The sequence below is a fragment of the Globicephala melas genome, chromosome 2, assembly GCF_963455315.2.
Source record: "Globicephala melas chromosome 2, mGloMel1.2, whole genome shotgun sequence".
In the NCBI taxonomy this organism is placed as follows: domain Eukaryota; kingdom Metazoa; phylum Chordata; class Mammalia; order Artiodactyla; family Delphinidae; genus Globicephala; species Globicephala melas.
In genome coordinates this window covers 84,118,340-84,142,572 of record NC_083315.2, presented here as the reverse complement: position 1 = coordinate 84,142,572, position 24,233 = coordinate 84,118,340, and the positions used below count along the sequence as shown (strand labels likewise).

Below are 24,233 nucleotides of genomic sequence, written 5' to 3'. Positions count from 1 at the left end.
TATATGTATTATATATTTCATGGTTTTAAAATTTTTGCTGAAGTTAACAAGTTAGAAAAAATATCCCATGCTGGATACAGACTACCAACTATTACCTACTGAGCCAAGCGTTACGGATGTGAAAGATAAGGCAGGCTTGAATTCTGAGGTTGGCAGTGGTGAAGGAGAGGAGAGACAGATGCAAAAAAATGCTGCAAAACTTGAGGCAGTATGAGATGGTGAAAGAGCACAGCAATTGGAGTGAGGAGTCCCAAGTTCAGGACTTAACTGGTTTTTCATCTAGACTAACCACTCTCTAGCTAATGACCTGGGCGTATCTCCTAACTTGCCTTAATATCATTTTTCCCACCTGGGGCTCAGGGGAGTTTGATAAAACGTACATTTTTGTTTTGTTTATAACACTTCGTAAGCTATTAAAATGTCATATAAAATTTTTACTGATGTTCAATTAGATGTGATGGGAAAGGGGGAAGGAGTTAGGATGATTGATATTTTGAGTCAGAGTGATGGAGGTTACGGTGATAGCGTGAACTAAATGATTTGGAGAAAGATTTTATTTAAACTCTATTTTATACATGTTGAGTTTAAGATCATGCCAGAACATCAAGGTGGAATTTTCAAACAGATTTAGAACCTAAGTTTTGGTACTCTGAAAAAAGTGTCAGAATTGGTGATAGAAATTAGAAATTACCCACATAAGGGTAATAATTAAAGCCATGGGCGTGAATACGATCATTGGAAGAGAATATAGAAAAACAGTACTGAGGACAAAGAAGGAGAGAGGTAAAGGAAAAAGAGGAAATCCGCACTTACTGAGCACCTGTTGAACTGTGTGCCAGCTGTTCTCTATTTGTTATCTCGTTTATTCCCCTCAAATTCCAGGGTAGCCAGTTGAGCTTCATTTGGTAATCTGACTTTGTAGACTCACAGTAAGGTAAAGAACCAGCATTTAAAACCAGCTTGACTCCAGCTTGTATGGTGCAATACACCATGCCTGTAGAGCCAAGTATCTAAGTCCATGGGGAGAATTTGAGTCAAGGAAAGATATGCCCTGAGAAAAGACCATTGGATTTTTGTGATTTGCGACCAAGGGTTTCTGGAGCATAAAGCAGTGCCTGTACTGTCATATTTGTTGTGCTTCTGTGAGCATGGTTAATCCAGACAAACATTCGTGTTCTAGACCTCTGGCAATGAGAAAAAAGTCAAGGTGGTAACTGTGAAAACCAGTATAATGAAAACAAAGTCAGTTATTAAAGCCTAGCTAGATACTTTTTTGCCAAGTGCATTAAATCATGCCAAAGCATGAAAGAAACGGGAATAACTCATACGTGATTCATTGTTGTTTGCTGCTTTGTTCGCATACTGCCAAGAACCATCTCGCATATCATCAATGGTATGGGTCCTTCACATTGGAAAACGCTGAAATGTTATATAATAGTGTTCACTGTTCACAGGGCATTTTCAGTCACCTGAAATTTTAAGGGAAAAGATCAAGATGGCTTTGCCAGCCAAGGACATTATAACTTAGAATGAAAGATAATTTTGCTGGTGATAAACACTTGCCTTTTGGAAAGCAGCAATATCTCCTCAAAATTTAGAGTAATCCACTGTACCTACGAGGACGACTTTTCCCTACTAGGTTTACTAAAACTATTTACTCTTAGAATAGCATCTTAACATTAAAAAAAAGTAAAAGAAGAATGTTCCGCCACAATACAATTACCGGTTTCTTACTGTGTGTTTTTAGATTTACAGATGAATAATGTGTGCGTTTTTGGAAAACAGACTGTTGAGGAATTTTAACTTGATTGCAGGAGCATGATGTCTTCTGTCTTTATCTACTCCCTCTTTCCAAGTTCTAGAGAAGACCTCCAGTAAGCAAGTGAAACTCTTTGGCATAGTCACTGATCTCAGAATCGCTTAGGAGCACCGAGAACTTTGATTTCCAGGAATTGGTTAGGCACAGCCACTTCACTCAACCTTGTATTTTACACCCCAGAGTAAAGGTTGCATTTGGGCAACCTGATTTTCTTTCTTTCTGTTTTAAGGCGGTGGGCAGTTAATAATTGTTGGTTGGTTACAGCCTCCAGCCAGATTTGTTAAAATAGATAATCCACCCACAGGTGCAAAAAACTTTTTAAACATCATCACTGTCTTCCATCTATACATTTCCCACCCCCAAGGTAACCTCTACTCTTACTTTCTTGTGTATTTTTCAAGAGTTTTTCTTCATGCTTATACGTGTAATTATTTTCATGCCTTTACATGTTATTTTTCCCCATTTTTATATAAAAGGGAGGATACCGTATACAATATTCTGCACTTTGCACTTAAGACATCTTGGGCTTTTCCGTATAAATGCATCCTTTTTTCTTACCCCTGCAGATTATTTAACCAGTCATTGTCCAATTGAAGAACATGAGTTTCTTTTTTCTTTTTTTTTTTGGCTGTGTTAGGTCTTCATTGCTGCATACAGGCTTTCTCTAGTTGCATTACGTGGGCTTCTCATTGCAGTGACTTCTCTTACTGTGGAGCACGGGCTCTAGGAGCACAGGCTTCAGTAGTTGTGGCCCGCAGGCTCAGTAGTTGTGGCGCATGGGCTTAGTTGCTCCATGGCATGTGGCATCTTCCCGGACCAGGGATCAAAGCCATGTCCCTGCATTGGCAGGTGGATTCTTAACCACTGCGCAACCAGGGAAGTCCAGAACGTGAGTTTCTAATCTTTTATATTCTAGTTAGTGCTTGGATGGGTATCGTTGTACACAAATCTTTTCTTGTATATTTAAGCATGTCTCATCTCAGTTCCCAGACTGGAATTACTCTGCAAAAGGGCGTATGTGTATTTTTAATTTTAATAGGTACTGCCATATTGCCCTCCATGTACCAAATGTTTCTCCACAGCATTGCTGATAGACTAGAGTATTACCAAATTTTTGGATATTTCCCTGTGAACTTTTGAAGGGTAGATTATTTCAAGTCCTACCTAATATTTTCAGGACCAGTAACAGAATCATTTGGTTAAACTGGGGGAAATGAGATTTGGTTTACACAGTTTGTTCAGGACACAAATTATTTGCTGCAGATCCTGCAGCTACACACCCACGACTAGTAAAAACATGGCTGCTTATGCAGTGGAAGCAGCCAGCAAAAACCTGGAAAAGTGCCAAGAATGACTACAAACAGCTCCACCTACTCTTTTTGTGTGTGTGTGGCAAATTTGCAAGCTTAGCAGTATCTAAAAAGATCCTTCAGCCTTTGTTTGAATTACAGAGAATCAACCTGGTAAGAGGGAGGGAGTTACTCATTTCATGGAAAATTCCCCTGATATTATAGGAGCTGAAAATGATTTTTATTTAATTTTGCTTCAGTGCTGAAGTGACACAGGGAGGGAGAAAATAGAGCTGTTAGGCTGTGGGGTCCACCTGCACTGGGGTTTATGTTAGAGTGTGAAGAAAGATTTCCAGGAATGATAATCTCAGTTACTTGGAGCCAAGGTAATTTACAGAGGAAAAAACAGAGTTCAATGTGGTATGCTAGCTTACTGGCTTTTCAGACTTTTTTTGTTTTTGTAACATTTTTCTAAATTGAAGTATAGTTGATTTACAATGTGTCAGGTATACAGCAAAGTGATTCAGTTATATATATATATATATATTCTTTTTCAGATTCTTTTCCATTATAGGTTATTATAAGATATTGAATATAGTTCCCTGTTCTATACATTAGGTCCTTGTTGGCACTTCTAAATCATTTTACAAATTTGTAGGCTTGTTATGGACTGAATGTTTGTGTCTCCCCCTCTCCCCCCAAAATATTCATAACTCCTAACCCTTAATGTGATAGTATTTGGAGATGGTGCCTTTGTAAGGTAATTGAGGTTAAATTAGATCATGATAGTGGGGCCCTTATAATGGGATTGTGGCCTTATAAGAAGAGGATGAGAGAGATCTTTTCCAGCTGGAGCTCAGAAGCACAGAGGAAAGGCCATGTGAGGACCCAGTGAGGAGGCCATCTGCAAGCCTGGAATAGAGCTTCCTACCAGGAACTGAAATGGCCAGCACCTTAGTTTTGGACTTCCCAGCCTCTAGAACTGTGAGGAATAAATTTCTGTTGTTTAAACCACCTACTCTATGGTAGTTTGTTATGGCAGCCGAAGTTGACTAAGTGTATTTTTAGTTTTCCACAGATTCATAAAGATCCATCCAAAAAAAATTGTGATGACTATTAATAGTGTCACGTCTTTCGTCAAATTAACTACAACCAACATATTGTCTGTGTAGTTCCTGCAAAATTTGGAAACTGTTACCTCTTTAGGCATGGCAGGTGACTATTGGGGAATCCTTCCATTTATTTAATATACCCAAATGTTAACTTGCATCTCAGGAGTGGCTTAGAATTTGGAATCCTTCTGTCTCTTGAGTTTGAATAAGAGGCATATAAATGCAGGCCTAAACTCATTCACTTGATGGGCTGTAAGTAGTGGTACACACTGGTGATTGATTGGATATTCGATGATACCAAGAAAACATATTACTTTTATTGAACTTTAGTGTTTTGTTATGATAATAGTATTATGATTAAGTTTTTTAATCCAGAGTCTTTTAGACATGACATCTGGGGTTTGTTTCAAAAGAATGTGGTGTTGCAACAGGGTGTAAACTGTTGGCAGTATCAAGGAAGTAATAGTGGTCTAGGGTATGATCATTGGAGAAGCTAAATGATGGATACTTGGGGGTTCTTTGTGTTGTTCTGTACTTCTGTATATGTTGACATTTTCTGTACTAAAAAATTGTTAAAGTAATTTATCATTGTGTATAACTAGTGACTCATAATTTTACCTGCTGAAATTAACATATAAAGAATCTTCAACTTAAATGTCTTCTTAAGCATGGAAATTTAAATGCTGGCCATGAACATGAATTGGACTTCACTTACCATGCATTTATTTAGCAGCTACTAAATGCTTTCCTGTAGATTTTTCTCATTTAATCTCTGCAAAGGTAGGTGTCATCCCCATTTTACAAATGAGGGAAATGTAAACTCTAGATAACTAGTACACAGGTAGAAAATAGCATAATTGGAATCTTCCCCCCATTTGGTCTGTCTCCCAAAATTCATGTTTTATTTCTACCATACCATGCTGCTTCTCAGACCTACCTGACCACCTTTTCCTCCATGCTGTTTTCCTTTTAGTAGTGAAAGCTTGGCACAGCAGATGGACAAACATATATGAAAATGTGGAAGATTTCTGGGGTCTTTGTCCTCTCCTTTCCTCTTAGGGGGTCTTTGTCCTCTGGGGTCTTTGTCCTCTCCTTTCTGCTGGAGTCCTCTGGGGTCTTTGTCCTCTCCTTTCCGCTGGGGTCCCAAAGCAGGAGTTAAAGGTGTGTTGCACCTAAAGGAAACCATGAAGCAATGAATTGATAAAATTCTAGACCTAACTCACCAACCTATGGTTCTGCAAGAATTCATTTGACCATTATTACATATATTTGTGTCAGTTACTGTTCAAGATACTGAACTGATACTCTCATCTCACTTTCAGAACATAAATTAAGAGGTCAACCTTGAGGACTTTATACTAACCTTGAGGGCATTATGCTAAGTGAAGTAAGTCAGAGAAAGACAAATTCTGTATGATCTCACTTATATTTGAAATCTAAAAAAACCAAACTCTTAGAAACAGTAGATTTGTGGTTGCCAGGCGTAGAGTAAGGGGAGGGGATGTGATGAAAGAAGGAGGAATGGGTGAAGGTGGTCTAAGGGTACAGCCTTCAGTTATAAGCTAGATAAGTTCTGGCGATCTAATGTACAGAATAGTGATTATAGTTAATACTGTATTGCATAGTTGAAACTTACTAAGAGAATAGATCTTAAAAGTTCTCACCACAAAAAAAAAATACAAGAAAAAATGGTGAGTGTGAGGTGATAGGTGTGTTAACTAAACTTATTGCAGTAGACATTTTGCAATATAAACCTGTATCAAATCATCATGTTATGAGCCTTAAACTTAATGTTATGCATCAATTATATCTCAGTAAAGCTGGTGGGGGATGGTGGTGCTCAGTCCTAACACACTTACCTCTCTCCTCCTCCCGCCTATATCCCTACTCCACCCTCAGAAGCAACGGCAACACAGCTCAGGAAATGGACTAAGTGCAAGGTAGAAACGCTGAGCAGCCTGTCCAGGCACTCATTGCTTTCTCCTTTCTCTTCCCAAGAACATGCCAAGTTTGCAATATAAGGGAACTTGGGACAACCCACTACTTCCATGCCAGTTGTAACAATGGAGCTTTAAGAATACTTAATATATAGTGTGGCACAGCTTAACAAAAGTCCCATCCTGAAGTGTGTGGAGAGAAAATACCAGATTTTATAAGCACTTGTGGTTAAAGCAAGACTTGAATCCAAGAAAGGCTTTATGTGCAATCTAGATATTTACACTCCCTTTATTCTCCATCACCCACCCATCCCCAAATAAAAATCACCATACTTAGGCAAATCTAGACTTACCTGTGCTTAAAATAACACCATGCTGACTAGCCTACAGAGTGGGTCATGTGGGATAGACTTTCACCTCCATGGTGTACTTTCCCTGCCCCTGAATTTCCACATCTCTAGGCCAGAGAAACCTAACATGACAGAGTTAATAAGAGCACAAACTCCAGTTTTATCCACAGAGCTGTCCGTTGACCAAGCAAGAATGCTGAATTACTGGAGAAGCTATAGCATGTTTGATTCTTTAAAAAAAAAAAAAAAAAGATTTGATGCTTGAGCCCAAAGAGTTAGAAAACTAAGAAGAAATGAGAGATTGAGAGTTTCAAGTTAGAGTAAGAGAATATCTACAGGTTATTTAAGGGCATAAATTCAAAACTGCCCCTGCCCAGCCTCCTGAGAAGGCTTTCAGTAGGATGGAAAGCTGAGAGCCGCCTTTCCCCCTGGCTAACCCACCTTTCGCTGGCCGCAGGCAATCAATAGGTGGAGTAATGTATTATTTAGTACAGCACTGAAACCCATAGCTTGATTTAAATTTAGACGTTTAGTTTTTCACATGTACTAAAAACTGATTTGTCTGCCTTTCTGCCATCTGCACACATGTGTACAGGATCTAGAAGAAGGTACTTAGGTTTCGCTCTTCCCCTTAAACTCTTCAAATGAAACTTGTTTTGCTTTTCGCCTTCCCATCTTTTTTATCTTAACCAAGGTGCCACCTTTCTAAATAGGCCAGACTCAAAACTTTTTCATTTTTCTCATTTAGTTTTTATTTCATAATCATAAACTTAACTATGCAATCCAACTAGACTTGGAGGGGAATAAGGAAAATATAGAACCCAAAGAGCTGCAGCACATGAATAGATGTTGAGTATTTTCAGACAGCACAAAGATTATAGGATAGAGTGAGCAGATGAAGGTGGTGGGGTACACTCCTGAGCTATAGAAGGAATGGTATGGAAGTTAAAACACAAGTCAAATTTATTGGAGTTGTCTGTAGTCAGCATTAAAGAGCTACTTGGTGGTTCTCCCATTCCTGGACTGAAGCACTCCATAGCTTCCACAATATTCATGCCCTCTTCTACCTTGCCAAAGACCACAGGTCTGCCATCCGACCATTCCGTCTTGGCAGTGCAGGTGAAAAACTGGGAACAGTTTGTGTCGGCCCCAGCATTTCCCATGGACAAGATACTAGGACCCATATGCTTCAGGATGAAACTCTCATCATCAGATTTCACCCCGCACATGGACTTGCCACTAGTGCCATCATAGCCTGTGAAGTCACCACCCTGGCACATAAAACCCACAATAATTCTGTGAAAGCAGGAACCTTTACAACGAAGTCCATTATCCCCAGTGTTCAGGGCATGAAAGTTTTCTGCTGTCTTTGCAACTTTGTCAGCAAACAGCTTGAAAGAGATGTGGTCCAAGGGCTCACCGTGGACAGTGATGTTGAAGAACACAGCAGGGTTGACTGTGGCTGGGTGATGGTGATGTCTGCAAAGCCAAACTTTCTTCATTCTTTAGTCCAAATTGCTTGTCCTCCTGGGAAGAAATCTCTTGTGTTTTTACCTGTATCTCCACAAGTAAGGACTTCACCCTAAATGAGTCTTTATCACTTTTCCTTAAGGTGACTGAGTCTTGTTGCCCTCTTTGAATTTAACCTTTCCTTCCTGCCCCCAGACTACCCTGCCTGACTACCATTGTGATTTTCTTCACATATTGCTTTCATCTTGAGACTCCTCTGAGCATTAGCCTACAGAGTATCTAGGCCCTATCCAGCCCTGGGTATGAGCAGACCTGCAGTCAAAGATGATAGGATGTGAAAACACCTAGCATCGTTCCTGGCACATGGCAGGCACTGTTGACTTCTTTTTTCTCTTCTTACAAGTTAGTTTCTTTACTGTCCCAAAGACTACCAATGGTTGTACCAGCCTCATAGATTACAGGCATACCTTGGAGATATTGCAGATTTGGTTCCAGACCACCACCATAAAGCGAATATCACAATAAAGTGAGTCACGTGAATTTTTTGGTTTCTCAGTGCCTTTGAGTTATGTTTACACTGTTCTGTAGTCTGTTAAGTGTGCAAAGTATTATGTCTAAAAAAAGATCTTAATTAAAAAACACTGTATTAAAAAATACTTTATTGCTAAAAAAATGCTAACCATCATGTGTCTGCAGTGAGTTGTAGTAACATCACAGATCACCATAACAAATAAAATGAAAGTTTGAAATATTACCAGTATTACCAGAATGTGACACAGAAACATGAAATGAGCAAATGCTCTTGCAGAGATAGCGCCAGTGCATTTGTTTGATGCCACAAACCTTCAATTTGTAAAAAAAAACACAGTATTTGTGAAGTGCAATGAAGTGAAGCTCAAGCTTTTTGATAAAATGAAATATGCCTGTATTCTCCCTCCAAGAAATATATTCACTCCAATCTTTTGCCTCTCCAAATCTATCAAGCATGAACAAATACAAATTCTATATTAAAACTTTAAAACAAGCTTGAAGGTCACAGAAGTAGAAACAAATGGAAAACCATACTACCTTGTTCTTGGCTAAGAAATTTAACATCATAAAAACAATGTTATTTAACATGTCAAAAATACTAATAAGGTTCTGGGGGGAACAAAGGAAATGGGAGGAGGGGAGCTAGCCAAGCTGATTCTAAAGCTCATATGGGAAAAATAAAGCAAAAATGGGCAGAAAATTTTGGCAAAGAAGAGCGATAAAGGGAGATGAGTATCTGTTAGATATTAGTCAGATTATAAAGCCTAAGTAAGGGCACTAATCTACCCTTATGACCTAAACACCTCCCAAACATGCCACCTCCAAATACCAATACATTGGGGATTAGGTTTCAACAGAATTTTGGGAGGACACATTCAGTCTGTAGCATCAAATGTCCATCGATAGGGAGCTAGAGGAAAAAAAAAAAGCACAAAGTGTAATATAAACAATATATCATTAAGGGCTTCCCTGGTGGTGCAGTGGTTAAGAATCCACCTGCCAATACAGGGGACACGGATTCGAGCCCTGGGCTGGGAAGATCCCACATGCCACGGAGCAACTAAGCCCTTGCGCCACAATTACTGAGCCTGTGCTCTAGAGCCCGCGAGCCATAACTACTGAAACCCATGCACCTAGAGCCCGTGCTCCACAACAAGAGAAGCCACTGCAATTAGAAGCCTGCACACTGCAATAAAGAGTAGCCCCCACTCGCTGCAACTAGAGAAAGCCCGCGGGCAGCAATGAAGACCCAATGCAGCCAAAATAAATACGTTATTAAAAAAAAAAGTGCACGCACATTTTCTAAAAATATATATATCACTAAGTTAAAAAGTAAGGTGCATAAAGTATATATAGTGTGCTACCTTTTAATAAAAAGAGAAGATATAGATATATGCCCATGGGGACAGGGCATATAGTAGTAGTGGGAGCAGGGCCTTTTAGTGTACCCCTTTTGATACTGTTTTGTTTTTGAACCATGTGAGTTAAATGTATTACCTTTAAAAGAGAAAAAAAAAAAGATGCTTTCCCAACTATAAATAGAAATTTAAAAATTAACAGTTGGGAAGGCCGTCAGAGATCACCTACAAGTTTCTTCATCTTAAAAGTGAGGAAAAAAAAGAATATAAGAGGGAAATGTTCATGAGATAGCATAGCTAATTTGTTACAGAACTAGAATACAGATCTCTTGAGTGCTTTTCTCTTAGGTTTCTTCATAAATGCTATCTACTCTAGCCCATGCTGATCTCCCTTTTTACTGACTCACTGATACCTTATTTGCTGATTTCATGGGTCTTAATTTTTTCTCATAAATGTTTACATCTTTGAAGGTATTCCCCTGTATTTTCTATAGCACTGCACATGGTGTTTGGCCCATAACTACTTTGTTCATTTATTCAATATTTTATTGAGTGTTCACTGAAAATTCCAGACACACTGCTTGGTTTTATGGATAGCTGTCAATTGGGATACTGGAAGTAGAGGTAGAAGTTTTCATCCTTGTTCTAAGCATTGAACATAAAGTCAATAAAGCCTGTAATTCATTCACCTACTTATGTGAAGCCATATTTATGTTTACTTTCTTAATAATTCTTTTGGGTAGGGCCTAAGCAGCGGGTGATATACATCCTGCTGCTCATATGTAGGTGTTAGAGGAATAAGATTACTGCTCATCAAGCCCAGAGTTAAGTAAACAGAGAAAACCTTTAGCCTGCTTGTGTTAGTCAGATTCCCCTTCCATCCTACTTCTGGGGACTGGATCACTCTGGGTTTTCAGAAACGTTTTAGAAAAGACTCTCTCCCCTGGTACCCAGTCTCCTATTTCTGTCAACAGACTGCCTATGCCAGACTTTCAGTGTCTTGAAAGCAGGAACTCTTTCTTTGTATTCCTAGTGCCCGTTAAAGTGCCCAGCACAATCATTGTTAGTTGAACTGAACCAAACCTCTAGGGCCGTACACACCTATACTTAAAATACAAATGTGTCTCCTCCAATGTGTTTCCACAAGACTGAATTTCATTTCATTTCCAATCTATTTTAATGTTTCTGATTCCCAGCTATAAAACCTGTAGCCTCCATTCCCTTTTCCCATAACCATAACTGCCATCTTTCCTCTGTCCCTTCTGGAAAGTGCGCTAACCGTAAGTGCCCTAAGACTACTGGGAAGCAGGTGATTCCCTGGTGCTCAAGATAAAACTTGGCAAATAGCCAACGTAATCTCGAGAAAGAAGAATGAAACTGGAGGTTTCACACGCTGTGATTTCAAACTATACTACAAAGCTACAGTAATCAAAACAGTATGGTACAGGCACAAAAACAAGACACATAGATTAATGGGACAGAATAGAAAGCCCCAAATGAATCCACACTTATTGACATATTTTGTTAATATATGTCAAAGGAAGCAAGAATATACAATGGGGAAAAGATTCCTCTTCAATAAATGGACTTGGGAAAACTGGACCACTTTCCCACACCATATACAAAAATAAAATCAAAATAGGTTAAAGACTTAAATGTAAGACCTGAAACCATAAAACTCCTAGAAGAAAACACAGGCAGTACACTCTTCGACAACATTCTCAGTAATATTTTTTTGGATATGTCTCCTCAGACGAGGGAAACAAAAGCAAAAATAAGCAAATGGGACTACACCAAACTGAAAAGCTTTTGTACAGCAAAGGAAACTCAACAAAAGGAAAAGGCAGCCTACTGAATGGGAGAAAATATTTGAAAATCATCTGGTAAAGGGTTAATATCTAAAATGTACAAAGAACTTACACAATAGCAAAAAAAAATTTTTTTTAATGGGCAGAGAATCTGAATAGACATCCTTCTAAAGAAGACATACAGATGGCCAGCAGGCACATGAAAAGATGCTCAACATCATTCATCATCAGGGATATGCAAATCAAAACCACGAGATATCACCTCACACCTGTTAAAATGGCTACTATCAAAAGACAACAAATAAGTGTTCACAAGGATGTAGAGAAAAGTAACTATTGTGCGCTATTAGTGGGAATGTAAATTGGTGCAGCCACTACTGAAAACAGTATGGAAGTTCCTCAAAAAATTAAAAATAGAATTACCATATGATCCAGCAATTCCACTTCTGGGCATTTATCCAAAGAAAGTGAAAACACCTACTCGAAAAGATATATGTAACCTCATGTTCATTGTGGCATTATTTACAATAGCCAAGACATGGAAACATCTAGGTGTCCCTCAACAGATGAATGGATAAAGAAAAAGTGGTGTATATATATACAATGGAGCATTACTCAGCCATAAAATAAGAATGAAATTCTGACATTTGCAGCAATGTGGATGGACCTAGAGAGTATTACACTTAGTGAAATGTCAGACAGATAAAGACAAATAATGTATTATGCCACTTATATTTGGAAAAAATAATACAAGTGAATGTATATGCAAAACAGAAACAGACTCACAAATATAGAAAACCAACCAATGGTTGCCAAAGGGGAAAGGGGAGGAGAAAGGGGGAAATTAGGGGTATGGAATAAAGAGATACAAACTACTATGTATAAATTAGATAGGCAACAAGGATATATTGTATAGCACAGGGAATTATATTCAATATCTTGTAATAATTTTAAATGGAATATAATCTGTAAAGATATTGAATCACTATGCTGATAGATCTGTAACTAATACTATAAATCAACTACACTTCAACAAAAACAAAACTTTTTAGAGAAAGACAAATATCATGTGATCTCTCCTATATGTGGAGTCTTAAAAAGAAAACTCAGATACAGAGAACAGATTGGTGGTTGTCAGAGGCAAGGAGTAAAGGGTGAGCAAAATGGATGAGGGGAGTCAAACAACTTGCAGTTATAAATAGGTAATGGGGATGTAATGCACAGGGTGGCAACTATAGTTAATACTGTATTGCATTTTGAAAGTTGCCAAGAGAGTAAATCTTAAAAGTTCTTACCACAAGAAAAAAATAGGCTTTAACTATGTATGGTGATGGATGTTAACTAGATTTATTTTAGTGATCATTTTGCAGTACATACAAATACCAAATCATGTTGCACACCTGAAGCTAATATAATATTGTATGTCAATTATACCACAATTTAAAAAAAGATAAAACTTGGCAAGTTTATTTTTTGTTCCTCAAGGATTTCCTCAATAAAAATTTCATAAAAGCCTGATCCTTGGTCCTGGCAGGTTATGCTACCCTAGATTCAAGTGTTTCTCTAGTGGTTTCTCCAAAAACCTTCTGAGTATATTACATGATAAAGTGAGAAAGAGCTTGTGCTTGACAGTCCCATATACTACCAGCCTTCAAATCTCCTTATTTGTAAATTTAGAAATAATAATGCTCATCTCATAATGTTATGGTGATGTAGAGATAAGGCATGTGAAAATCCCTGGCATATAGCAACTGCTCTAAACACATCCCACTTCTTATCCACAAAGTAGTTTACAAATTAATGAAGAAACAAATGAGCAGCTTTCCCAAGCAGTAATATTTACCTTATTTATAGAAACCTGTGCTACCAGTTCCTGAAGAAACCAGGTCTTCAGAAACCAGGTCTCTTAGTAGCTTGCCTTGGCCTGTCTCTAGCAGTTTAGTTTTGGAACATTGTGCTCTTGAGGTGTGTCATAGTATGTCCTGATCAAAGGACAAGCCTAGTTTTGTCAATGATATTGGTATGTAAGGATCCCTTTTACTAGGTTCCATGAGGTCCTCAGATATGACAAGGCAGAGTCTCTGCCCCTTAGGTGATAACCATCTATTAGAGAATATAAGGTATTTACATAAATAACAGTTACAAAGTAATGTATGTTTTAAGTATATAAGAGATATACAGATAAAAATGCTATCGCGATTTAATAAGGAAAAATTACTTACAGCTGGAGAAGATCAAAAATGGGTTCACTCTGGGACTTCCATGGTGGCGCAGTGGTTAAGAATCCGCCTGCCAATGCAGGGTACACGGGTTCAATCCCTGGTCCAGGAAGATGCCACATGCCGCAGAGCAACTAAGCCAGTGCGCCACAACTACTGAGGCTTCGCTCTAGAGCCCACGAGCCACAACTACTGAAGCCTGAGCGCCTAGAGCCTGTGCTCCACAACAAGAGAAGCCACCACAGTGAGAAACCCCTGCACTGCAATGAAGAGTAGCTCCCGCTCTCCACAACTAGAGAAGAAAGCCCACGCAACAATGAAGACCCAACACAGCCAAAAAAATTAATTAATTTTTAAAAATGGGTTCACTCGGGCTTCCCTGGTGGCGCAGTGGTTGAGAGTCCGCCTGCCGATGCAGGGGACACGGGTTCGTGCCCCGGTCCAGGAAGATCCCACATGCCGCGGAGCAGCTAGGCCCGTAGCCATGGCCGCTGAGCCTGCGCGTCCGGAGCCTCTGCTCCGCAACGGGAGAGGCCACAACAGTGAGAGGCCCGCGTACCACAAAAAAAAAAAAAAAAAAAGGATTCACTCAATCATTCAATAGATATTTATCATAGATGTGTCTCTGCAAGGTATTAGGCTAGACACTAGGGATGCGAGATTTAAATTATATCACACTTGTTCTGGGAGAGCTAAGAGCTTAGTAAGGGAGAAAGTCACAGAAAGAATAATTGCGGTACTATGTGGTAGGGACTGCTTTATAAGTGGGATGTTCAATGTGCTTTGGAAGTAGAGATCAAGAGTGATTAACTCAGTGTACAGAGACTGGGGAAGAAATGATGTTTGAGCTGGGTCTTGAAAGATAAAGAGGAGTTTCCCAGATAGAGAAGATTGGAAAGGGTATTTATTAAGAAGTTGCCTTTTTATCTTGAAAAATGGGAAGAATTTAGACATTCAGAAGTGGGGAGAATCCAGAATTGCATCAACAAAGATTGGAAAATCAGAAGAAAGCATGAAGTGAAATAGTTCTCATGGGTGAGTAGAAATGCATGAATTTGATCCAGTTTGTGGTGGGATTAAAGACAATGGAGAAAACTATTAAAGGTCTTCAAACTGGGACAGGATAAGGTTAGAACTTTGGATTAAGAAGATTGAGCTTATAGTTTTGTACAGGAAAGTTTGGATAAGGCCACACTAGGAGCAAGGAGGGCAAGTAAGAGACTATTAAAATAACTAGGTAAGAGGTAACAAAATCATGTAGAAAGTGGCAGGAGGAATGGAAAGGAGAGGCCAAATGGCAGAAGTGTTGCAGACATGGGGTATGGTTATTGGCAACCTGAGTGCTTGAGAGGATGCTGTACCATTAACAGTAAGAAACATAAGAGTTAAGGCTCGGGAGAAGCGAAAAGTAGATGCACTAATTTTGAGAATCTGCAATAGACTGGTAGAAACAATAGACAAGATGGGACAAGTGGTTAAGGAGAAATGGGAAGTGAGAAAGAGACAACAAATGTGACAACTTTTTGTGAACTTTGGCAGTGAAGGAAAAGAGTTTATGAGGCAAATCTTGAGGGTTTTCACTGTATGATGAACTGGAGAGATTGAGCTAATTTGTAGGTGGAAAGGGAAAATGAAGAGCAGACCAAAAATTGAAAATGAAAGAGAAGGGGGTAAATGATGGAGCAAGGTCATAGTTTCAGAGGTATTAGTGGAGGAAAGGATGTGAACTGTTGCTGTGACAATTAATTTGTAGGCATAGAGGTGAAGAATTTCAGTTTCTACTTAAGATGATGTCAGATGATTTGCAGATAATTTTTTTCCAGTATGGAAAATCTCACCCTGTTTTGTTTTTCCAGGCCCTTGTCAATTAAACCAATTTCTGACTGGACATGGCCTACTTAGTAAGAGACACTTCGCTGTAGTAGAGTGGGAGTTGTGTAATTGTTTTCCCTAGTATTCCTGCTGCAGAGAGCTGCTTGTTCAATCACTTCAGATTTGATATCATAATACTCTGTGACTGGCTCCTCAAAAAAAGCTCTTCAATTTGGATAGATGTTGATTTTCACAACTTTCCCAACTCAGACATTTTAAAAGTCAGGAGTAAAAGAATAAAGCTTCTAGAAGAAAACATAATAGAATAGCTCATGACCTTAGAATAGGCAAAGATTTCTTAAATAGGACAAAAACTCGCTAATTATAAAGGGGGAAAAACGTGATAAATTGGGACTATTAAACAACTGTAAAGTCTTGTTCATCAAAAGACATCAATAAGACAATAGAAAAGACCAAGACACAGTGAAAGATGTTCTCAATATGTAAATAAAATAGACACACACTCAGAATACATAAAGAATGTCTATAAATCAGTAAGAAAAAGTTCAATCGCAAAATAGGCAAATAATTGAACAGGCATCTCATAAAAGAGATTATTTGAAAGACCAATAAACATTTTACAAGGTACTCAACTTCTTTAGTCATCAAAGAAATATACGTTAAAACCACAATAAAATATTTTAGCCATCAGAAATACTAAAATGAAAACACAAAATATCAAGTGTTGGATAAGGATTTGGAGCAACTAGAACACTGATACACAGCTGGTGAGAGTGTAAATTGGTACAACCACCTTGGAAAATAGTTTGCTCTTATCTCATAAAGCTGAACAAATGCATACGCTGTGACCTAGCAATTCCAATCCTAGGTGTCTACTCAGCAGAAACAACTGGATTCTATGCAAATGTCCTAGTAGAATGAATGAATAAATATGGTGTATTCATGCAGTGTAATACTACTCTACAATGAGAATGAATGAACCACAACTACACACAACAACATGGATGAATTATACTACATCATGATGAGCAAAAGAAGCCAGAGGCAAAAGAGTTCATGCTGTATGATTCCATTTGTATAGAGTGCAAAAACAAGCAAAGATAATCTATTCAGTTAGAAAAGAGGATAGTGGTTGCCCGTGGTGTTTGTGTATGATGTGGCGGGGGGGCAATGGAGCAACTGAAAGGGGGAACAAGAGAAATTAATGGGGATGGGTAACGTTATCTTTCTTGATCTGACAATAGGTACACAGGTGCATTCAATTTGTGAAATTCATTGAGATGTACATTCATAATTTGTGCACTTTTCTGTGTGCTTGCTATACTTCAGGATTTTTTTTTTTAGTCGGAGTTCTCAAGTCTGTCAACCTTGTTCTCATAATAGGCTTAAATCAAGACAAGATCAAAATTGTAATTTATCATTTTCCTTCTGATTTAATCTATGAATATTTATTAAAATTATTCATGTTTCTCAGTTTCTACCTTCCAAATCTTTAACTGTCCAGTTCTCCACATCTTGAAACCCTTTAACGGTTTCCACACAAGAGAATATTACCCCAAGTTCTGTGCTTTGTGGTCTGTGCTTTTGTGTTATAGAGCACAGAGTATCTCCCTTAAAATACACAACTCTAATGAAATTGATCAAATAACCAAATGGATAATAACATCCATTTAGTTTGGAGTTCACAACCATAAAGTCCTCTCAGCACTACTACAACTATGGACATCCTCAGTTTGCTCAGTGCTTTTGATGTTTCTTGTTGCCACCTGCTAGTCTTCTGGTCTCCTGGAGAACATTTTGGATGTTAACACCAAGTTCAAGGGAAAATAATGATAATGGAGGGATATTAAGGTCAGGAGTTCCTTGTTTGGGGCAGCTTCCTAGTTTATTAGTTATTCACCATTCCGGAGAGACAACTAACTATGCAAAAATACCTTCAATATGAACATCTGGGTACTAGAGGAAAAAAAATGAAACATGAACTAAGTTTTAAAGAATAAAAATAAGCTTAATATCATGGATTCCTGGGATTTTTTAAATAATGCATTACTGGTTCAGAGGGCATGAACATTTTGATTGGTATTGCATTTCACTGAAAATGTGATTTGCAAGAAGTGACATTTTTAATAATGTTCCATTTTCTAATCCAGGAACATGATGTGTCTTTCCATTTATTTTCTTGTTCTAATATGTAAAGTTTTAAAGATTTCTCATTTAGGCCCTGCCCATTTCTTATTGTGTTAATTAATTTCTAAGTAAACACGAGTGATGACTTTGAAATTCCTGAGGACTCAGGGCTCCCAAGGGAGCCCAAATGAGCACAAAGTGAATCCTTTTAACTCTTTAAATTGTTTCTCTCCTAGTATAATTCAGGAAAGAAAGATTTCCTACTCATGTAGCCTCAGATAAATCTGTCTTTTTATTTTGGCTGGGACAAAGGAAAGAAGAGAAACACATGGTCGTGTTTTACCATTCTGTTGTTGGGGTGGAAATATTAATGTTATCTCTCTTTTTTTTTAATTTATAAATTATTGGTTCACAGCTTTCATCCTCACGACACTGTGAAGAAAGGCTAATCATTCATTATTATTATTATTTATTTATTTATTTATTTATTTATTTATTTTTGGCTGCGTTGGGTCTTCGTTGCTCCATGCGGACTTTCTCTAGTCGTGGTGAGCGGGGGCTACTCTTCGCTGCAGTGCACGGAGCTTCTCATTGCTGTGGCTTCTCTTGTTGCAGAGCACGGGCTCTAGAGCGCAGGCTTCAGTAGTTGTGGTGCATGGGCTTAGTCGCTCCGCGGCATGTGGGATCTTCCCAGATCAGGGCTTGAACCAGTGTCCCCTGCATTGGCAGGCAGATTCTTAACAACCGTGCCACCAGGGAAGTCCCAATATGTTACCTCTAATCAGCTAATTTTCTCATTATTATTGCCCTTCTACAGTACTGCCATTAGGCCCAGGAAAAAATAAATTATTAAAGAACACAGAAGTGTCTCTGACACTCAGGATGGGATGAAACCCTTAACAATCACTCCCATGATTATTTTCATTTACTTGTCAAGGAAGCACTTCACATCTCTTTCTCTGTCTTTGAAATAAAAGGCAACTATGTTCAAATGCCACAGAGCAGGGTTCTCAAGCGTTTTAACTCAAGACCCCTTTACATTCTTAAAAACTGACGGCCCTAAAGAGCTTCTGTTTATGTATGTCTATTGACATTCACTATAATCTAAATTAAAACTGAAAAAAATTATTAAATCACTTAGAAATAATAATAAACCCATTATGTTAACATAAATAATATATTTTATGAAAAATAACTGTATTTTCTCCAACCAAAACAATTTAGTGAGAAGAGTGACATTGTTTTACATTTTTGCAGATCTCTTCAATGTCTGGCTTAATAGAAGACAGAGGGATTCTCATCTGCTTCCACACTCAATTTGTTAGAATATTACACATCATACAGCCTTTAGAAAATTCCATTGTACATTTGTAAGAGAATGAAAGTGAAAGTGCAAATGATGTCATAGTGTTCTTAGGAAAATAGTTTTGACCTTGTGGACCCCCCAAATGGAATTGGTAACTTCCTGGGATCCCCAGACCACAGTTTGAGAGCCACTACCACATAGGGTTGGCAATTTCACATGGTTCAACCTCATATACATCTTTCTTCAAAATATTCAGTGCCAATAAGTCAAATAAATACTTACATCTTTTTAAACATGGTATTCACTGCTTCTTAATACTTGCCTTTTATAGTAATGTGTGGGTAGTGTGACACATGTATCCAACTTTTACCCACATAGATTTATGAAATCAGAAAATATACCAGTAGAAAAGTGCTAAAGGATAAATGATACATGTGGGAAGTTCAGGAAAAAGAAAGACTAATATACATATAAAAACATTTTTTCACTACCGCTAGTCAAAGAAACCCAAATAAAGCAACACTAGGTACTATCCTTCAATAGTCAAACTGACAAACTCTCGGGGGTTTTATTGTAAAAATATGAATCCATATCTATCATCATCACATTTAATGTTATCAATGTAAATCAATAACATTTAATGTTATAAAGCTTTTTATAATATTGTTAAATAGGAATAATCTAAGTGCCCAATGGTAGAGTTAAATAATTAAGAGATTATTGAATAATACTGTGCAGTTATTAAAAATGATATTAGAATAATTCAATAATGACAAGGAAAAGTGTTCATGAAATATTAAGTGAAAAGGAGTATGACAAATCAGTATGTATAGCACAACACAATTGTGTAAATGTATGTGTGCCTTTGTAGAGAAAGGAGGTTAGAAGGCAGGTGTGCCATGTCCATGTTGCATGTTGAGCTCTCCAGAGGGAGCTTAACAGGAGAGTTAGAGCAGAGGTCAGGTTCTACTCCATTCGCCTAGCCCTGCACCTTGTGCACAGGGGCTGTCTACAGCCAAGGGAAGGGGATATCTTTTTCTGAATTGTTCAGAAGCATCAACTGGACTATTGATAGCCCTGGGATTGTGACCAGTATATATTTTCTTCTCCTGGGTAATCTGTATTTTCTATATTTTCATCAATGAATAAGTATTACTTCTGTGAAAGAAAAAATACAATTATTTTTAAAATTTATTTAATTTTTATTTTTTTATTTTTGGCTGCTTTGGTTCTTTGTTGCTGCACACGGGCTTTCTCTAGTTGCAGCAAGCCGGGGCTACTCTTTTTTGTGGTGCGGTGGCTGCTCTTGTTGCGGAGCATGGGCTCTAGGTGCACGGACTTCAGTAGTTGTGGCATGTGGGCTCAATAGTTGTGTCTCACAGGCCCTAGAGCGCAGGCTCAGTAGTTGTGGCACACGGGCTCAGTTGCTTTGTGGCATGTGGGATTCTCCCGGGCCAGGGATCAAACCCACATCCCCTGCATTAGCAGGCGGATTCTCAACGACTGCGCCACCAGGGAAGTCCCCAACTATTTATCTTTTTACAAACAGACAAGTGATAGTAGTTGAAGCTGGGGGATGGGCACCTGGGTATTCATTATACTGTTCTTTTTTTTCATGTGATATTTCCTATAGTAAAAATATCTTTTTTGACATGCTTATGGACATAATACTTTATATAACCTGCTCTTTGTTAAAATATGAACCCGTATCTTGTCATAACTGGAGCTTTGGTCTCAAAATCTCTGAAAGACTTGATCTAACACCTGAAGAGTCTCTAAAAGATTAACTTTAAAGCTATGCAGCAAATACAAGTCTCTGCTAATTTAACCTGGAATGTTTCAGCAAGATTAATAGTGAGCTTTTAGACTCCAGAAAGCACTATACTTACCTCACATATCCACTTAAAATCTAAGCCTGTGGGAGTTTTCAATTTGAAAAAGGTTCATAGGTCTTGGTTGATAGTTCTGACCTGTAGCAGAAAAGTATTCAAAACTAGACACAGAAACTCTCTGTCCTTTTTTCCCCTTTCTTTGAGTAAATAAAATAATTCTTAACTTGATGAGCTGTTTACTTGACAATTATCAAAAGCTAAATTGTCACTTTCTGAAATGCTTGCTTGAAATTTGGTCTTTTAAGCTGTCTAGTTGTCCCTTGTGCTTCAATCAAAAGTCATAGGAAAGTTTTTTCTCTCTTACCAAATGTACTTATTTGCTGATCACTATTCCATCCTTAACTGAAGTTGTCTACTTTAACTTGAATGAGAATTTCCTTTTTCACCTTGACTCTGTGAATTCAAGAGAGATCAAGTCAAATTTTATCTCTAAGCTCTGGACCCATGTATCCAATTTCTCTAAATATCTAACTCCATTTGGAGGTCTCCTAGCCACTTCAAATCCACATGTTCATGGCCGGGGGGAGATGGGGGACCGTGGCTGACTAAATTAAAATTTTTTATTTTTATTTTTTTAAGTATAGTTGTTTTATAATATTATATTAGTTTCAGGTGTACAGTACAGTGATTCAGTATTTTTACAGATTATACTCTGTTAAGTGTTATTACAAGCTAACACCTGTTCAACAGTGAGTCCTTCCCTTTTCTCCCTAAACCTGATCCTCTTCTAGTGTTCCCCATCTTAATGAATGGCTCTATCATCCACCCAGTGGCTCAAGTTAGAGTCCTCGGCATCATCATGTTTTTCCCCTCCCCCGATCTCCCCACATTTCCTCTCACCTACTTCAAGCTATTCTCTCCCACAATAGCAGGAGTTATCTGTAAAAAAGCAGATCGGATCATGCCATCCCTTTGTTTAAAAACCCTTGAGAGGTTTTTCATGGCTTTTAGGATAAAAACAAAATCCTAAATCCTATGTATGGTCTACAAGGCCCCAGATGATCTGGTCCCTGCCCACTCTAGCCACTCTCAGTTCCTATCAGTTCTCCCAAACACCCTGCACCTCCTTCCTGCCTTGGGACTTTAAATATAATGTTTCCTCTATCTAGAAAGCTCTTTTTCCCCACTCCCAGCTGCACTTCTAATTAATTCCCATTAGCCATCTAGAATTAGCAACAGTTAATAGTTGGCTAATATTTAGAGGGAGCACTTCTTAGGTACTAAATAATTTAATCCCCAGAGCCACCCTGTGAGGTGTGTTATCATCTCCATTTTACAAATGACATAACTGAGGTTGCAGAGCAGTGAAATAACTTGGCCAAGGTCACATAATTATTAACTGGCAGAGCCCGGATTCAAAAACAGCCATCTGGTTCCAGAGCCTATCCTCTCTTAAATATTACCTTATGCTGCTCTGCCATTTCATCCAGGAAATCTTTGCTCTAGACCTCGAATTATACTTGCTGAGTAAATGGGAGGAAGAAAGAAGGGAGGAAAGAGGAAAAAAAGAAGGAAAGAAAAGTGAAAAAGGATTCTCAGTTTATGCACGTCAAGTTGCACACTCTAGTTGATTTCAATCTTCTTTGGTTGGAGGTTTTCTGTTACAATTGGCCAAAGATTTAGTTTCTTCAGTTTGATACCATTTGCGTAGGAAAAATATTTCCTGGAAAGCCTAAGAAAAAGGCATAAGAAGAAACATTGAGTGTACAATATACTATTATGTAACAAGAAGGAATTGGCAGAGACACATGAAATTTAAAGACATTTTTAGTAAATGTTATGAAACTTCTGTAGACAATCTAGAGCACTTCTGTGTCCCAATAAGGGGAATGTGCACCTTGGGGTAAGACATAGACATTATTAACAGAACGATCCGGGTTCAAAGGCAATGTTTTTGAAGATTTTCAGAAGATCATCCATTATATTTTGCAAAGACCATCAGATCATCTGGCTGATAGACTGAGATAGCAAGATTCATTTTGATGGGAAGTATGGATTCCAAAAGGTCCATGAAGAGGAATGGCCTTGGGGGTGGAGAGTAGGAAGGTAGGCTGGGTCAGCTGGGAATGACAGGGTGGCAGCATGAAAGCAGAAAGTGCCTGGTGAGAGGAAGGAGCTGCAGAATAGGAGGAGGAGTAGACTGTGATTTATAGGCTGCAGTTGGTAGACTAAGAAGCAGACAATCACACTAAGTAGGATAAGTATGCGATGCTAAGGGAACTCAGAGGCAAAAGCAAGGAGGGGGTGAGAGTAGTGTCCAGAGGAGAGAGAAAACTTGATATGAAGATTAAAAGGACAGTGGGAATTGCCAAATGGTTTCAGGGGAGGGAGAATATTCCAGGTGAACAAAGGGTACAGAAGTACATGCAAGAAAGCTAAGCTTATTAAGAGAACTGCAGCTAGTACAGCATGACTAGAAATTCAAGTGCTGTGGAGACCTGATGGGGAATAAGATTGGAGAGGGAGGAGTTCCCTTGTGGCCCAGTGGTTAGGATGCCACAGGTGTGGCCAAAACAAACAAACAAAGCCTCTTTGCTGCTGCACTGAGGGGGCTTTATCTTGAAAGTGATGGGCAGCCATTTAATATCTTAAGTAGAGAAGTTTTACTTATCAATTAATCAAATATTTTTTGATCACCATTTGCCTACCATGTTCCAGACCCTACACTAGATGCTAGAAATTCAAACAAGATTTTTAAAAGAAGGGAATAAAAGATTTATAAGGAATTATTCCATAAATAATGTGACCTGTGCTTAAAGGAACTATTATGTACAAGGTGCAATAGGAACATAGTTGCTTGTTCTGCCTGCCTCCTTCACAGCCTAGGTGAAGATTGAGCTGTGTTCTGAAGGGTGAAAAGTTTTCTAGATGAACAGAATGCAAAGGTACAGAGGTATAGAAGTGTGGCAAGCTCTGGGAATGACCAAAGAGTCAGTATGAAAGGAGGAGAAGATGGATGTATAAAAATGGCAGGTGAGGCTGAATAAGTTGAAGACAGTCAGATCATGAAGATTCAAGTGGGTGTGCTAAGGGATTCAGACATGATGTATAGATGATGGGTGTATTAGTCACTGTTCTCCAGAGAAATAGAACCAATAGGAGATAGAGAAAGAGAGAGAGAGAGAGAGAGGGAGGGAGGGGGGAAGGAAGAAAGAAAGAAAGGTGGGAGGGAGGGGGAAGGA

The 24,233-nt window shown here is 38.5% G+C and overlaps 1 protein-coding gene and 1 pseudogene across 2 annotated transcripts in view; one reads left to right on the top strand and one right to left on the bottom strand.

Moving 5' to 3' along the window:
• USP8 (ubiquitin specific peptidase 8) overlaps nucleotides 1-24,233 on the top strand; it is a 98,085-nt gene that overhangs the window by 4,864 nt on the left and 68,988 nt on the right. The gene's annotated exons all lie outside the window — the stretch shown is intronic.
• Nucleotides 7,504-8,009, bottom strand: LOC115845116 (peptidyl-prolyl cis-trans isomerase A pseudogene; annotated as a pseudogene).